This window comes from Pseudochaenichthys georgianus, chromosome 23 (genome assembly GCF_902827115.2).
Source record: "Pseudochaenichthys georgianus chromosome 23, fPseGeo1.2, whole genome shotgun sequence".
In the NCBI taxonomy this organism is placed as follows: Eukaryota; Metazoa; Chordata; class Actinopteri; order Perciformes; family Channichthyidae; genus Pseudochaenichthys; species Pseudochaenichthys georgianus.
The window spans coordinates 18557279-18575624 of NC_047525.1; the positions used below are offsets into that span (position 1 = coordinate 18557279).

At 43.1% G+C, this 18346-nt stretch overlaps 1 long non-coding RNA gene across 1 annotated transcript; it reads left to right on the forward strand.

Moving 5' to 3' along the window:
- The first annotated feature begins 15587 nt into the window (after positions 1 to 15587).
- Positions 15588 to 17523, forward strand: LOC139432980 (uncharacterized). The gene is made up of 3 exons (XR_011642550.1): positions 15588 to 15909; positions 16734 to 16813; positions 17154 to 17523. It is a non-coding gene; the product is annotated as an uncharacterized lncRNA (long non-coding RNA).
- Positions 17524 to 18346: the final 823 nt, after the last annotated feature.

The window sequence follows — 18346 nt, forward strand, 5'->3', positions numbered from 1 at the left end:
CCCCCATTCCCAAGGGACGTCTATACTCAATTTCTGGTCCTGAAAGACAATCTATGACGGATTACATTGACTCATCTCTGAAGGCGGGCCTCATTCGTCCATCGTCATCTCCTGCTGGCGCCGGATTCTTCTTCGTGGGTAAAAAAGACGGATCCCTTCGACCCTGCATAGACTACTCTCCCCTGAATGATATAACGGTAAATAACAGGTACCCTCTCCCCCTCATTTCCACTGCTTTTGAACTGTTAAAAGGAGCTAAGATCTTCACTAAACTTGACTTGAGGAATGCCTATCACTTGGTCAGGATAAGGGAGGGGGACGAATGGAAGACTGGATTCAATACCCCCAGTGGCCACTATGAATACTTAGTAAAGCCATTTGGGCTAACTAATGCTCCTGCTGTATTTCAGGCTCTTGTGAATGACGTGCTCAGACAATATTTGAATCATTTTGTGTTTGTCTACCTGGATGATATATTGATATTCTCTCCTGATGAAGAGTCCCATGTTCAGCATGTCCACCAGGTCCTCCAAGGCCTTCTGGAAAACCAACTATTCGTGAAGGCTGAGAAATGTGATTTTCACAAGACCTCTGTCTCATTCCTGAGCTTCATCATTGCTCCGGACCAGGTCAAGATGGATCCAAGCAAGGTCAGTGCTGTCGCAAATTGGCCCACACCCACCAACAGGAAGAAGGTACAGCAATTTCTCGGTTTTGCTAACTTCTACAGACGTTTCATAAGACATTTGAGCTCCATAGCTGCACCTCTCCACTCACGCACCTCAACCCATGTTCAGTTTTTGTGGACTCTACAGGCCGACAAAGCTTTCCAGGAATTGAAAAGACGGTTTACCTCTGCTCCTGTTCTCATCACTCCTCTTCCTCAAACTGTGCGTCCTAAGGTCATTCAATGGGCTCACACCTCGCTGCTCACCTGCCATCCTGGGGTAAAAGAAAACATGTACGTCATCAAGCAACGGTTCTGGTGGACATCTATGGAAAAGGATGTCAAGGAGTATGTGGCCGCCTGCACCATCTGCGCCAGGAATAAAACCTCTTCCAGGCCCCAGATGGGTCTGCTCAGGCCGTTGCCTATCCCCAGTCGGCCCTGGTCCGACATCTCAGTGGATTTTGTCACCGGACTGCCAGAAACCAAAGGTAACACCACCGTCCTCACGGTGGTGGATAGATTCTCTAAAATGACACATTTTATTGCTTTGCCTAAACTACCATCGGCCAAAGAAACGGCTGAAGTTTTGTTGCACCATGTTTGTCGTCTCCACGGTTTTCCCAGGGACATCGTGTCGGACCGGGGCCCTCAGTTTGTCTCCCGTTTCTGGAGGGAGTTTTGCAGCCTCATCGGGGCCTCTGACAGCCTCTCTTCCGGCTACCATCCCCAATCAAATGGACAAACGGAGAGACTGAATCAAGAACTGGAAACCTGCCTCCGGTGCCTGGTGTCCCAAAACCCAGCTTCTTGGAGTAAACACCTCACGTGGGTAGAATACGCCCACAACTCATTGCCTACCTCTGCCACCAGAATGACCCCGTTCCAGTGCGTCTACGGTTACCAACCTCCCATGTTCTCCGAGACAAAGAAGTCATGGTTCCCTCGGCACACGCACTGGTCAGGCGCTGTCATGGCATTTGGGCTTCAGCACGTCGGGTCCTCCTGAGGACTTCGGCCCGCATGAAAAAAACGGCTGATCGGCATCGCCGTTCTGCACCTGTGTACAGACCGGGTCAGAAAGTGTGGTTATCCACCAGAGACTTGCCCCTGAACGTAGTCTCTAGGAAGCTGGCACCAAGATTTGTAGGCCCATTCACTGTGTCAAAGTGTATTAACCCTGTGTCTGTTCGTTTGCGCCTAGATCACTCAGAGTCCATCCAACATTCCACGTAAGCAAACTCAAGCCGGTCAAGGAATGCAAAATGGTTCCCGCTTCCAAGCCCCCCCCCCCTCCTCCCAGGATCATTGATGGAGGTCTGGTCTACACTATCAAGCATCTGCTGAAGGTCAGAAAACGAGGAAGGGGTCAGCAGTTTTTAGTGGACTGGGAGGGTTATGGACCGGAAGAGCGGGAATGGATCCCATCTAGCTTCATAGTGGACCAGAACCTGATAAAGGATTTTTACATAAGCCATCCTGAACTCGCTGGGCCGTCCGGAGCCGTCCGTAAAGGAGGGGGTACTGTGGTGTCTAGACAGTTGTGTTAAGTTAATTTATTTAGTTCAGTCCTTTTGTCTTTTGCCTTGTCTTGTGATTTCCTGTGTTATTTTGTAGTAACCTTTCCCTCTCGTTTCAGAGCATTCCTGCCCTGGTGTGTTTTTTCCGCCAGTGTGATTGTCAGCCCCTCCCTTAATTGTTGCCACCTGTGTCCCCTTACCTAGTGTGTATATAGTCTGCGTCTCCCTTTGTCTTGTGTCAGTTCGTCTGGTCTCGTCAAGCCTGCCAGTCATCCCTTGATCGTGTGAAGTATATTTTTGATAGTCCATGTAGATGTTTTTTGGTTTAGAGTTTTTGATCCTCCAAGTGAGCGTTTTGTGTTTTGACCTTAATTAAAGACCTTGTTAATTCTGATCTGTTTCTGGTGTTGTGCGTTTGGGTCCTGAGCCTCGTGACATTCTTAACAAAGAGGAGCTTCTCTGTGGGACAAGAGGTCTCATGCAGCCCGTAACTTCAACTGCAGGACTCATCCTCTGAAACAGAAACACCCTGAGAAGGAGAATCTGGTGTGGATCTGCCTGAACTGTGCTTGAAAGGAGTCAGCACAAGGATAAAACACTTTTTTGCCAAACAGTTTGCCAAACAGTTCATTTATCAGATGGGGGCAGAGGAATCGATGAGGACCTTTGCTGAGGAGCTGCTGCAGAGGAGCTGCAGAGGAGCTGCAGAGGAGCAACAAGATGGTGATGAGGTTGAGATGTATGAAGGACTACAAAACCATTTAGATGTAAAAAGCCTGATGTTCACTAAAGTGCTTAGTGATCTCCTTCTCAATCACACCACAAAGGGGATGATAGCACCAGAGATTGCCACAGGAGTAACAAGAATATTCGTTGCGCCGCCACGTGAAGCCATGCTTAGAGAAATGATCAGATGCTTGTGGTGGAGTCTGATCGTTCTTCGTCTGACCCTTCCCCTGAAAGTGGAGAGGACACAGAGGATCCCATCCCGTAGCTGCGCTACATTCCTCTGCACTATCCTATCCAATGTTTGCTCAAACATCTGTGGCATCAACATCCCTCCAGTTTGCCACCGAACGTCCCCCATGCAGGTGTGTCATGTCGACAATACTGCTGATGATCTCAGGGGTAAAGAATAAATCAAAGAAGGATTCCACATCATGAATTCTTATTTATGCCACTCGTAATGGCATAACGTGTGGGCCCTGAAACCAAACCTCTGGCAGCAGGAATGCAGCACGGCGTTTCCTCGTGAGAGGGAAACCAGATTTGAAAATGTTTTGATGTCACCACTGCCACGATGGACACGATCCTCCGGATAGGATAGTGCAGAGGAATGTAGCGCAGCTACGGGATGGGATCCTCTATGTCCTCTCCACTTTCAGGGGAAGGGTCAGACGAAGAACGATCAGACTCCACTATAAACTCCACATCAGATTCTCATTCTCAGGTTTGGCAAAAACGTGTTTCATCTTTGTCCTGACTCCTTTCAAGCACAGTTCAGGCAGATCCACACCAGATTCTCCTTCTCAGGGTGTTTCTGTTTCAGAGGATGAGTCCTGCAGCTGAAGTTACGGGCTGCATGAGACCTCTTGTCCAAAGTTCAAACAATTCAAAACATCGAGGTCAAGCTGGGTCAAGATCAGACATCTGTTTACCTCAAAGACACATGAAACAGCACAAATGAAAAACAAAACTTCATGAGAGCACACTTACTCCTGTCTCCTTCACACACACACACACACACACACACACACACACACACACACACACACACACACACACACACACACACACACACACACACACACACACACACACACACACACACACACACACACACACACACACACACACACACACACACACACACACACACACACACACACACACACACACACACACACACACACACACACGACTGTGTCATTTTAGAGCAGTTTTTGGAAGTGGACATTTTTGTCCCGAATGACTAATTTGTAACTTTTTTGTTCAATCTGAATTTGTGCAAAAACTAATAATGCAAAAAAAAAATCCATTTTGTTGCTAATCTTTGACATATCCAAGACTTTTCTCTGTTTTCATCATGAAAAAACCAGCGGTTTCATGTATTCAAAATGGCATTTAAAGGGTTAAAATCCTGAAAATGATTACATTTTTGGTATTTTCTATTAGAAAAAAAAGTTGTGAAAATAACCTTTTAATATCATGTTTTTATCAAAGTCTTTTGCAGTGGACATTTTTGTCTCGAATGACTAATTTGCGTAGTCGATTTGTTACACCTTGAATTAAAGACCGATTTGAAAAATTGAAATTGGAATTCCAAAATGGATCGAGAAAATAGCCTTGTTACAAAAAATCAGGCCATTTTCACCAACACAACCAAAGTTATTGCAAAATGAAAAGTGAAAAATGACCCATATGGACAAAAACGTCCACAGTGATATCGGAGGGTTAAGGTGTCTCCGAACATGAGCTGTGTACGCTTGTATGGCACATACGTCCGGAGCAGCATACACAGAGAAAACCAGCAAGGACAGAGTCCCCAGACACTGGTTCCCTGGGGTTACTAGCCCTGAATGTTCATTAACCAAAAACGAAACACAACCGCACAGTTTCAATTAAAAGGAGCGGCAAAAAGAAAGTTTTCAGCCTGGATTTAAAAGTAGTCAGAGTTGCAGCGGACCTGCAGGTTTCTGGGATTGTGTTCCAGATATTTGGAGCATAATACTGAACGCTGCTGTACCATGTTTAGTTCTGACTCTGGGGTTCTCTGCTAAGAAGATATAACCCCAATAGTATTCAAAGGTTTAACATAACAATGAAGGTACCAAATACATGACTTATTAAACACCCTGCTTGGACAGCACCAAACACTTTAGTTCGGAAGCAATAGAAAAACATTGGTGAAAAACCAATGCAAATTCTCCATAGGATTTTGGAAAATAGCTCGAAATAAGGTCTGTGGTTGACACACATTTAAGAGAGGGATCACGTTTTGTTCAGCCGGATAATCTCCACATGTCTACCCTACTTTTATAATTTTTTAATCATAAATCTAGTCGCCAGAAGCAAAATGATAACGTTATGCTATAAACGAAGCCAGTACAGCAGCAGGGTCGCACGACTTCAACGTCACGCCAACTTAAGATCGTTTCAACTGACTTGCACTGAAACTGCACTTTGAACACTTTAAATATATTAACATTTTAAACTGTATACCCCGTTTATCTAGGCCCTTTTTGTTTTGTTTTATGTATACATGTCACACTGTGGGAAACGATATTTCGATATTTCTGGATGTATGACATGTAGAATTTTTTACAATAAAGCTGACCTTGACTTCCGCGTGCTTGCATATTTTAACAAAGCTTTTCATTTTAGCCACACTGAATTTAACTAGAAGTCTAGAAGTAAATTTAACTGTGTCAATTACCAGTCTGATATCGTTTTACAAAGATGACAAGAAGAGTGTAGATAGAGGAGAGAACCACTACAAGTCAGGACACGTAAAACAGTGCAGCCTAGATGAAGGTGTACTTACCGGTGTTGTCAGGGCTAGCATGAGGGACAAGGTTTATAGTGTCGGTGAGTAGTGATAGCAAGAGTACCGTTAACCTAGAGTTAAGTTATTCACATTAATTCCCATCAACAAATCCATTTTATGTGTCACATGAAATCTTTATTAGGCAAGGCAAGGCAAGTTTATTTATATAGCACTTTTCAACACAAGGCAATTCAAAGTGCTTTACAAAAAATGAAAGACATTCAGAAAATGGCATTTAAAATCAGTCATTAAAAAGAAAAGCTAATCAAATAAACATTAAAAGAAAAAATACATGGATAAAAGTTACAGTGCAGTCTAAGATATGAATAGTTCAATTAAAAGCAGCGACAAAAAGAAAAGTCTTCAGCCTGGATTTAAAAAAAGGTCAGAGTTGCAGCGGACCTGCAGGTTTCTGGGAGTTTGTTCCAGATGTTTGGAGCATAATAACTGAACGCTGCTTTACCATGTTTAGTTCTGACTCTGGGGACAGAAAGCTGACCAGTCCCTGAAGACCTGAGAGATCTTATATACTAATAAAGGACTGGCTTAGCCAGTTGAGCAGCACTTGAAACGATTGGCTCTTTGAAACCTGATGTTCTTATATGATTCTGTTTTCCTCAAGGTTGTGTCTTCCTGGTCGAATGTACTTATTGTAAGTCGCTTTGGATAAAAGTGTCAGCTAAATGCAATGTAATCTGGATGGTTCATAATTTAGCAGGAGGTCAGAAATGTATTTTGGGCCTAAACCATTCAAAGCTTTATAAACCAGCAGCAGTATTTTGAAATCTATTCTTTGACACACAGGAAGCCAGTGTAAAGACTTCAGAACAGGAGTGATGTGATCCACTTTCTTAGTGTTAGTGAGGACTCGAGCAGCGGCGTTCTGAATCAGCTGCAGCTTCCTAATAGTTTTTTTAGTGAGACCTGTGAAGACACCATTACGGTAGTCCAGTCTACTGAAGATAAAAACATGGACACGTTTTTCCAAATCCTGCTGTGACATTAGTCTTTTAATCCTAGATATGTTCTTTAGGTGATAGTAGGCTGATTTAGTAACTGTTTTAATGTGACTGTTGAAACTCAGATCAGAGTCCATGACTAGGGTTGGGTATCGTTTGAATTTCCACGATTCCGATTCCGATTCCGATTCTACTTTTCGATTCCGGTTCTTAACGGTTCTCGATTCCGATTCTTTGAGGGGCAGGGTAAAAAAATGATACATGCTTCTTCCACCAAAAAAATTACATTTATTCGAGAAACTTTTACACAGGTTAGTTTAAAGTAATATTCACATTAATCAGTCTGTTTATATTCACTGCTATGTAACTTTAACCTGAGAACCCCTGAAGCTACAACAGTTCAACTTTTAAAAACAGTTCTTGTTGAGAAAAACAAGCATATCTGCCTTCTCAGGCATACCGGGAAGAAATGTTTGAACATTTTGAAGTAAAATGCTTCAATCTGGTGCACACGCAGAATTACTAGAGACTAGATCTAGGGGGTACAACTCCAAACACCCATATGAAAAAGATCGGTTTACATTTGAATAATTAAATAACAAATAGCCTACATGTAATGCATTTTATTTTTGTTGTTCATTCATATCTTATTTTACTATTTTATTTATGCATATTTTTTTATCTCTCCAGTTTAAAACGATATGTCTGGTTTACTGTCCTATAGTATACATTGGAATGATTTCAAACCTGTTTTATCCCAATAATTATAAAGGAGTGCCTTGGAAATATGTGTTTACATAAATTGTGATCAAAACGTTTGAGACCCACTGAGATAACTTAGACTAAAGTGAACTATCTAAACACTGAGAGTCCTTTACCTCACTGAGCTGAAGTTATCAGCCTCTCAGTCTGACTGGAGAGGACTCTCCCTCCACATCATTGTAGAAACATCTTCTTCTTCCGTAAGAGCAGCTAGCACCAGATGCTAATAACAACAGCGCCGGTTCCAGTGCACCCTCGTGAGCTGCGGTTGCCAGATAAGCCAACATCCCCCATTTTCATCACTTGCAGCGCCCAACGTACAGGGCAAATGAAAAGTGTAACCGGGATGAAAAGGGTGTTACATTTACTTAATTATGAATGTTGTTACATCAAGGCCGAAAATTAGGATGAGCACCAACGGTCAAAACATTTATTTTTTCTCCCAGAGCTGTCAGCGCAGCGCCTCCACAGATCTGGCGCCCTAGGCGAACATTTATAATGCCAGTGCGACAGGCCGGCCCTGGTCTCAGGTTACACTGTAGGAAATGTAGATACAACGCTACATTTCCCGCCCCGCTGCAGTCATGCAGTAGGCTACGGAGAGCGGCGAGAAACATTTCCTCAGGAATCGAAAAGCGGAACCGAAATTCACATTTCTAAATGATACCGTTGGAATCGAAATGTTGGATAGGGTTGGATAGGGTTGGGTACCGAGAACCGGTTCCGAACCGGAACCGGTTCTCGGTACCCAACCCTATCCATGACTACACCTAGATTTCTGGCTTTATCTGTTGGTTTGAACATTGCACACTGAAGTTCAGCGCTAACTTTTATACGTTCTGCCTTGGCTCCAAAAACCATTACCTCAGTTTTATCGGTTGGAGAAAGTTCTGACACATCCAGTCATTGATTTGTTCAATGCACTTACTCAGTGTTTGAATTGGAGCATAGTCTCCTGGTGAAATGTTTACGTAAATGTGTGTGTTCAATTCAAATCCTTTATTTATCCAGGTAAAATCCCATTGAGATCAATGATCTCTTTTTCAAGGGAGACCTGCAGCAGTAGGTTCCACAAGAAGACATAAAAACATAAACAACAGAACAACAAAAGGACATCATACAGCAAAATGTACAGGGATTACAATTTACATATTTAACCACATGTACAGGTACCAACAGCATCTGATTGTGTAGCATCCAACCGAGCTTTAAAAACATGTAGTGGTACTAGCTTGGTAATTTTCCATTCTTTTTGCAGACTGTTCCATGTTAGTGGAGCTGCACATCGAAAAGCTTTCTTCCCTAAGACAGTCCTAGCACTTGGCACATTTAATAAAACCACAGCATGCGATCTCAGGCAATAAGTACTTTCAATTCGCAGAGAGATCAGGGAGCAGATATAAGATGGTAGTTTATCCAACATGGCTTTGTAAATGAAAAAGTACCAGTGACTGAGCCTCCGTACAGTAACGGAGCGTCCACACTACAGCTTCAAAAAAAGCTTGGAGCTGGGCGTGTCTGGAGCTTGGGGATTTTATTCAAGCAACACGACCAACAACCAATCACATGAATCTCCCGCCCCCGACATACAAAGCAAAAAACCCCGGGGATTTTATGCGAGCAATATATATATAAACTCCCCAAACAGGCGAAAACCTACCAGTTTCCCCCACTGTCTCTGCCACCTCCCTCCATGCCTGGTTCCTCCGGTTTGTATCCCGGTAGGTGAAGAGGGTCTGGTCATACAAAACCGGGTGATTTGCTACGGCGATAGTTAGTTTCTCCTCCGACTTTTTTTGAAATATAGAAATGAACGGCGGGATATCTCTCCCAGCTTAGACGCGGTTTGATTGGCTACGGCTTGAGCTGTCAGATTTTCAGAAACGGGATTTGATTGGCTGGCGCTGGCTACTCCGGCGTCTCCGGCGGAGACGGACCGCTCTGCTACCCACAATTCAGTTCAGCGAAAAAGCGAGGCAACGTGACGTCACCCCATTGAAAGTGAATGGGCAGATTGGAGTTTTCGACGCTGTCGACGCTGTCGACGCTGTAGTGTGGACGGGCCGTAAGTGATGGCAAAACCGCCTTCGTATACAGTGTACAGTGATGCGTAAGTGCTTTACAATTTGTCAAAAATCTCAGTGCACTGTGATACGCAGCATCTAACTTGCTCAGGTAATTGGCAGGTGCATTCATATATAACAAATCACCATAGTCCAGCACAGGTAAAAAGGTCACAGTGACTAGCCTTTTCCTGGCCTCCAGCGAGAAACAGGACTTGTTTCTGTAAAAGAAACCTAGCCTAACCCTCAGCCTTTTAAACAGGTTATTTACATGAAATTTAAAAGTGAGACAATCAACCTGTGTGTCATCCGCATAGCTATGGTAACTTATTTTGTTGTTCTTCATTATCTGAGCCAGTGGTAGCATGTAGACGTTAAAGAGAAGAGGCCCCAAGATTACAAATATTACACACCAGAAAACACAGAAATATCCATGAAATAAACATACAGTAGGCTATAAACAATTAAATGGATAATTGGGAAGGCATTACAAATGTAAATATATTTTAAATAATAAAACAATCCCATCACCACAGGTATCTACATGAGAAGAGGGAATTCTCTCCACAAAATGTGAATGCCCATGTGGAGAATGGAAATGCAGTCATGCGGCTGCATTAGCCATCTTTGCCATCCACAATTTCAGCTGCACTGACACCCCCTGTCAGTGGAAGAAGACAAAGGCAGCTAAACGTACACATTCAGTGGAGGAGCTATTTCCTCCAACCAATAACTAATTTAACCCGCTGACAAGAGAGCCCACCTCCGAAGATCGTGACTGGCTGAGGTTCTCAGGAATTTCTTGGCTTCTCTCCCCCAAGCCAGAAGAGGAACACTACAGATTGGAAACACTTACTGTTCCTGAAATTCTCAAATCTGTTGGGCATCAGGGACCTGAGGCAATTGTGGCAAGCATTGTCTGAGGAGCAACAGAGGGCAATTCAGGTGGCTACCACTGGTCAGCGAACCAACACAAATGTTTCTTGTAGCCCATGGGATACAAGAAACACTCCTGTTATCCCAGGAACAGTGTCTTGCGTGGTTTTTACTCCCGCTATTTTTCTAAATCTCGGAAAAGAACGGGGGAATCTCCCCGTTGCTGTACAATCAAACAGGTGTTGATTTGCACAGACAACAGGCCACGGCTATGGAAGCAGCCTACCTCAATCGCCAGGGAGGAGTACGATCTGTGCAGCTTCTGAACGCAGCCAGGCGGCTGCTGTTCTGGGCGCGCACACACACGTTGCTCTCCATCAGAGCAATGTATATTCCCGGCGAATTTAACAGAGGGGCTCACAGAACGCAGCAGCCGTTGTATGCGAGGAGTATGGAGACTCAGACCTGTGTCACACACATTGGCGCCTCAGTGGGATTTGGCTTTGGTGTTACGCGCACTAAAGCAAAGCCCCATTTGAACCTGATCAGGTTCCCCTTAAACTGTTATCAGCCAAAGTAGTACTGCTTTTGGCTCTATCAGAGAAAAGGGTGAGTCATTTGTCTGCTCTCTCTGTGGCTCCGTCAGGTCTCCGGATCCAAGGAGATGGCAGTTCAGCTGTTTTACGCCCTCACCTGGCTTCATGCCTAAGGTCATGACAACTCTTTTAGGTCAAGAGTGATCACCCTGGCTGGCTTATTCCCCCCTCCTTACAGGTCGGAGGAAGAAGCCACGTCTCATCTCCTCTGTCCGGTGCGCGCGTTGTCTTGCTATGTGGCGCGCACGGCGGCCTGGCGCTGTTCTCAGCGCCTGTTTGTGCACTATAGAGAGCGCTCGATCGGGCAACCTCAGTCTGCACAACGGCTGTCACACTGGCTGTGTGAGGCTGTGTCGCAGGCATATGTCTCCTCTGGGGTGGAGCCCCCGGAGAACATTAATGCGCACTCCACCAGAGGAATTTCCTCCTCCACGGCTTTACACGGAGGAATGTCAGTGGAAGATATTTGCACTGCTGCATCTTGGTCTTCCCCCTGTTCATTTATTCATTTTTATTTGAGGGATGTCTCCCTTTCCTCTCTGACACACTTTGTACGGAGTGTCTGGTCAGAGTGAGTGATGTCAGGGATCCAGCTGTGCGCTCTCCTACTTGTCTGACACGCAGAGAGCTGCTGTTCCCCCTCTATGATCGCTGGGCAAGGTGGGACCTTCGTCTCTACTTTCTCACAGCGGCCGGTATGTATGTATTGTTCCCAGCCTTCACCTCTTCGGGAAGATAGGCATGTTTTGCCATGTTCCAGGGATGGTGATGCGCCATTACGCATGGCACAACAGGCAGGGGGTGTTATTGAGCAGGTGTGTCTGTGCTATAGTGCCGGGCGGACCCAGTGGGGCGTAGACTACATCATGCTTCGCCCTTAACCCAATAGCGATAGCCTTAGAGGGTGAAGCCATATACGAAATAGGACGGAGGTTACCTACTGTAACCCCAGCTTCTATGAGTAAATGGCGCAGCCCTCTAAGTGCGGGGCCCCACTGGCTCTACGAATAGCTGAAGAAAAGTTATTTTGTATGGGAGCAGAGTCCCGCGCCCCCTTCCTATTTATACCGGAAGGAGGCCCGAGGGTGGGGCCCACCTAGCGGGTGGGCGTGGACTACAAGTGTTTCAGTGCTGCGCTGGGGCGCAGAGGGATAACCCAATAGCGATAGCCTTACGCTCCGTCTACACTACAGGCATCGAAAAATGAGTTCAACGCTTCGCCCATTCATTTGAATGGGGTGGCGTAGAAGATTTTGAATCTTCGCCGAACTGCATTGTGGGGAGCATGGCATGGCTTTGCAAGCATAGTAAGCATCAAAAGTTGAGCAATGTTCAACTTTTGATGCTCCCGATGCTTTTGAAGCTGGCATCAGCCAATCAAATCCTGTTTATGCAAATCCCGCCAGTACAAGCGCTAGCCAATCAAACCGCGTGCAAGCTGGGAGAGCCAGACCGCATTTAATTTCCTCATATTCCAAACGAGAAATTACAGTAGCAAATCACCCGGTTCTTTACGACCATAACTATTTACCGGGATACAAACCGGAGGAACCAGGCATGGAGGGAGGTGGCAGAGACAGTGGGTGAAACTGGTAGGTTTTCGCCTGTTTGGGGAGTTTATATCCAGTTTACTTCGTTTTAACATTGCTATTGCTTTGTATGCTGGGGGCGGGCGGGAGATTCCTGATTGGTTGTTGGTCGCGAGAAATCGCCACGCCTCAGACACGCCCAGCTTCAAGATTTGTTGATGCCTGTAGTGTAGACGGGCCGTTAGAGGGCTGCGCCATTTACTCATAGAAGCTGGGGTTACAGTAGGTAACCTCAGTTTCATGCAAAGACCTCTGGCTGCAACCCGGAGCAAAGCAACAAACCATTGCGTAGCTAACTAGTAGCGCTAGCTTTAGCTAACGTTAGCTAACGAAACGAACTTCCGAGTAAAATTGGGAAACACTGGTAATTAATTATTCTATAATTTGTAAAATTATGGTGTTAAAAACGACAATTTCAAAAATACAGATTCTAATGGTCAGATATAGATATACAGATACTAAAGATAGGCAGGTACTTGATTTCAAGCAGAACACAGGGGAAAACTAATTTGTGTGTGGGTGTTTACGTGTTAGGCGTAATGATGTACAACGGCCTCGACAATTTCTGTAGTCCCATTCAGCTACTCGGTAACAACCATCGTTTTTCAGACACGTAAACTCTTCAAAAATCACCAGTGGGGTCACTGCTGATATATTTAATGTCGTAGAACAAAACGTGATTTATCTCTTAAATGTGTGTCAACCAGACCTTATTTCGAGCTATTTTCCAAAACCCTATGGAGAAAATGCATTCCTTTTTGACGAAGGAACCGGAAGTGCTAAAAATGCTAACTTACTTTCGGGTTTTACGACGCGTCACTGCGGTTCTCTATTCACATGATGTGACTTTCATCCATAGCAACAACAACAACAACAACAACTACAGAGCAGGCAGTTCAATCCAACCAAAGAGACGTTTAAACATTTGGAAAGAAAACCAGCGAGAAAGAGACGGATAATAATCAGGTAAATTAGACTCACGTTTTGTTGACATTAACTCTTCTTTCTTCCTTACTTCCTTTCTTTCTTCATTTCTTTCTTGAAGTATCCAAGTAATTATATCCCAAAGTTCATTTTGTTTGTTGACGTATTGTGACTCATCCACTTTCTCCATCGCTGCTAGCTTCAAGCTAACGAGCAAAACATTCAGCACACAGGTGAAACTGATTTTGTTAATTACAAGGGTCACGTGACCCAGTAAATCGTGGGTACGCTAGCATTCACTATAATCACCTATGCCAGTGGCGAGCCGTGACTTTTATACCTAGACCCTCTGACCCCCCCCTTCCCTCGAAAAAAAAGAATAGATATTAGGTCTCAACCAAGCGGCAAACTCTGGGGAACAGCCGGGAAGCCAATACGGAAGTGCCACACACTGCAGTTCATATATTGGCCGATAGGCGATGGCTGCAGAAAGGAGCAATTTCCATAGACCCCCATGTTAAAATGCCCCCCATGTTAAAATGCCCAACTTTACAGCAGAAAAAACATGTTTCTGTCCCTGGCTCCATACATTTTTATTATCGATATAGTTAGATTCCACCTTCATGATTATGGATCTGTGAGTGAATTGTTTTCTAACACGACCCTTTTATTTATATTAGGTCTTAAAGTTTTTGCATTAATTAGGGCGTGGTCACGTTGATGGACACGCACATGCCTCACTGTCAGCTAACAGCAACTTGTCCACTCTGCTAGGCTACAACCATAGAGGCTACAACGTTAGTTAGTCATAGTACTGTACTTGACCTTTTAGCTTGAGCCGTGTTCGTGGTGATATACCAGACAATTAAGATGTCGTGCTGTGCGCTTGAATGTACTAACAGAACTTCCAAGAAGTCTACTCTCAGCTTTTTTCGGTGAGTAAAATGATAATATTATACATGTTAACCCCGTTCGCAGGTGTTTGTGTGCTTGTTAGCTTAGCTTGTTATGCAGCTTATTAGCCAGCTAAGGACGTAACCCTTTATGCATGTGTATATATATATATATACAGTTTAGTTTATGATTCAGCCTTGGGTAAGACTTTTATAGTCTATGGCTATGACACCCATAATGCTAAATGGGAGCAAATGTTAAAAGAGGACCCAATTATCCCAGTGGTGGCCACCGGAGTCCGCCGCCGAAGCTAACCGGAGCCTTAGCTAGCCCTTTGCGGCTCCGTTAGCTTCGGCCAGCGGCGGAGCCCGGCGTTATAACTGGAGATCAAGGAATGCAGCGAAACGCGGACTTGGTTCGCCTGCAGCCCGCTATTCTTTCACACACACATACGGGTATTGGGCCGAGTGCGACACCGTACTTCCTGTATCCACCATTTCACGTGAGGTGCAAGCAGAATATCATAGTCTATTGCCTTAATCAATATCTAGTCACCTCTAAAATACCACATAAATGCAATGGCATGATAATATTATTGTGACAAGTGGGGTATTCACCTGGTGTTTCCAGAAATTAGACGTAGATGCAGCCAAAATCGACGAAGGCCACTTTCAAGGTTCGTTTTTCCATACGTCTGCAGGCAGTCTTGTAAGGGCAATCCGACAACCCACACAGCTCTAGTTTACGCTGGTAACGACCTAGAGCACACCCCTCCAGTCCAGAGATGTAATCTGAAGACATGCAGCGATTTCTTCGGTCGTTAATTCAGAAAAAAAACCTAGTGCGCTCTGCCTGGCACTTTAGCTAGCTGTTTACATTAGCACCTCCAGGATATTAGCACCTCCAGGAAAATGGCGTATTTATATGGCGCGCGTTGCATTGTGGGTAGCTCGTGACGTCACTGTGTGTGAAAGAATAGTATTAGCTAAAGAAATTATGTTGAACAAGGCTTATTAAGCTGAACATCGCCACAATTGTTCTGCTATGTATCGGTACTTATTTTATTTTCTTAACGTGTGAATGACAAGCATTAAGAATAACAACAAATAGCTATTTATCTTGCATATTGTCTCGTTTGATTATGAATGTAACGCTTATATAGTGGAACTACAGTACACTGTTTTATCAAAACCAAAGTGCCACGCAGTAACTTGGTAGGCCCATGCATGTATTTCAGCAGGAAATGTGCAACCTAGATTACATTTACCAACACAGACTATATAGAAATATCTGTAAAAGTTGTTCATGCGTTATTAAGTGAATATGGCATTAACCCTCCTGTTATCTTTGGGTCGGTTTTCATGTATTTTTGAATAAAGGTTTCCTTTAGGTGATCCAGACAGGCTGGACCAGTGGGTGCTGAACATCCGGAGGAATACATGGACCCCCAACGTTTCTTCTCGCCTGTGCAGTGAACACTTTGAGAGTCATCCCTTCAGCACGGACTCATGGGTACAGATCCTTTTAAAAAATAATAATAACTTGGTTCCATTTGTGAGTGTAAATTGTTGTTACTAATTAAATACATGTTATACATCATACAATGCTAAATAATTGCTATGGCACAGCTTGCACATCAGTGATGAGTAATGTTCTTTTGATTAAAGGCCAAATTAAGATTTTGCCAGTTAAGTATAGAAACATAAAAATCGAATTTTTTTTGCAAACCATCACATTTCTCTTCAATTTATGCAAAGACTCTTTATCATAGATAGAGAATTGCCATTTCCCCCACATACTCTATGTTAAAAACAGATGAATTATATTACCTTTTTTACGTTATTTTAATAGCAACATTCATTCATCTGTTGTCATCTTATAACTTATTTATCTTAACAGCTATCACTGTAAAAAAAAAAAGATTTAATTTTACTATACAATATTTATCTTTACATTCTGTTCTTGCATATGTCTTATTATATTTACGTGTATATCGATTTCTGCCTGCACTAATTTATTATTCTTAATTTAATTTTGAATTTCTTTTATTGTTTTATGTCTTATATAACTATGTTGCATTGTTGGGGGAGCTCGGGACAGATGATTTGCATTGCCATTCCCACACTGTAGCCTATGTGCTATGACATAAATCCTTTGAATCTGAATCTTGGAAACACGTAATTATTGAATAGATTAACTGCATAGTTAACATGTTGGCCCTCTATTGTCTTTTATAATGCACTCTTGCATTTAAAACAACATTATTCAAAAGAAAGTTGAATATCTACAGACCTCAAAAAGTTATTTTATGTGTTTTTGTTTATTATTTTTATTAGGGAAGGAGATGCCTGAAAAACACTGCAGTGCCCACCATTTTCTATTTCACCAAAGAACAACAGCCTGGAAGGAGAAGCAGGTGAGTAGCAATGACGAGGTCAGTGACAGTCCTAGTTCGACTGTTAACAGCAAGGAGGAGGTTGCAGATGTCGACCACGGTAGTGGTGAAAACAGTCTTGCTGCTGATCAGAGCAATATCATTATGATACAAGGCACGCCTGAAGAAGCCTTTGTTGTTCCACATGTGGAGCGTAATGACATTCCAACAGCCAATGCTTGTGAGGATGTTGGTTTGGGGAGCAGCAGCCAACACACAGACTCCGCCTCTGTTCACTCTTACACTTGGGCTTTAAACCAAGACGGGTCATACTGAATAGTTTGTGCACACATTTCTAACATGTGATCTTTCTTTCATGTAGGACGCTTGAGGGAAGTTGCAACGCCTCGGCCAATGGGATGTCTTCTCCACGTGAAAGACATTGGAGGCATCATTTATAACTTGAGACCATTTTCCAAAAGTGATGACTTGTATTGGCTTAGGCAGTAATGGATTACATCGAACACGAATCAAGATCGTATAGAGAAAAAGGGAAGTGTAATCCTTAGATACAGAGGAAGAGATGTAATTGCATTAGTTTGACTTTTTTTAATAATAGGGAAACTCAGGATTACAATCTTATTCAAAACCTAAAAAGAGCAGATAGTGCTTGTTGTAAAATTATCAAATTGTATCTCTTCTCTGAAGCCGTACTGTTCTGTAGGCTAATACTTTCATTGTGAATCCGACACCTACTGCCTGAATCTGCTTTATGGTATTATATTATACATTTCAGTAAACACATCATATTCACATTTCTTCTCTCCTGTGTTTATTTGCATTGCATTTGATATTGAGGTAATCCAAAAGAAAAATAAAGTTATCAGGTTACATTACTTTTATATCTTGATACTCACATGAAGTTACTGGTTGTGTTTTTGGCAAGTAGCCCTCCCAACCCTGAACATAAATTATATCATTTTAATTACTGATACAGGTGTTGCACATCTTTAATTTATTTTCTAGTGTACTTAAGTCATAAAATGATTCGAAACCTTTACTTTTCATAAAATGCAAGATGTAACTTTCAATGTGAAATAGATCTGATTAAATAAAGAGTAAAAGCACAATCTTAAATGTTGACATTTATCATTTTCCTATGCTTATTGTTAATGTAGTGGTGTTATAAACAAAATGTTGTCGTAAAGGAAATAAAGATGTTTTTTATTTGTTGACAAGATTTAAAGTTGATGCTCACAACATGTGGGAACATTTATGGAGAAAAATGTTTCTATTGTAAAACAAATATTTATCTGCATACTGAACAATTTAGAAACTCTCTCAAAGGTATTATCTTCTGTGACGTTACGACCCTGTAGGGATTGCACTTCATAATTACATTCTATGGTATGCTTATGACATTGATGCCAACATACATGGGATTAGGGGAGACCTTCTTGTTGTTTGTATTGTCATGATAAATGACAGCGTAGTATTCATTGTCAAGATGTTGTGTTTTTAAACTTGGGACTCTTTTCAGACTGCTCCGGCTTGGGAAAAGATTTGAGCCTTAAT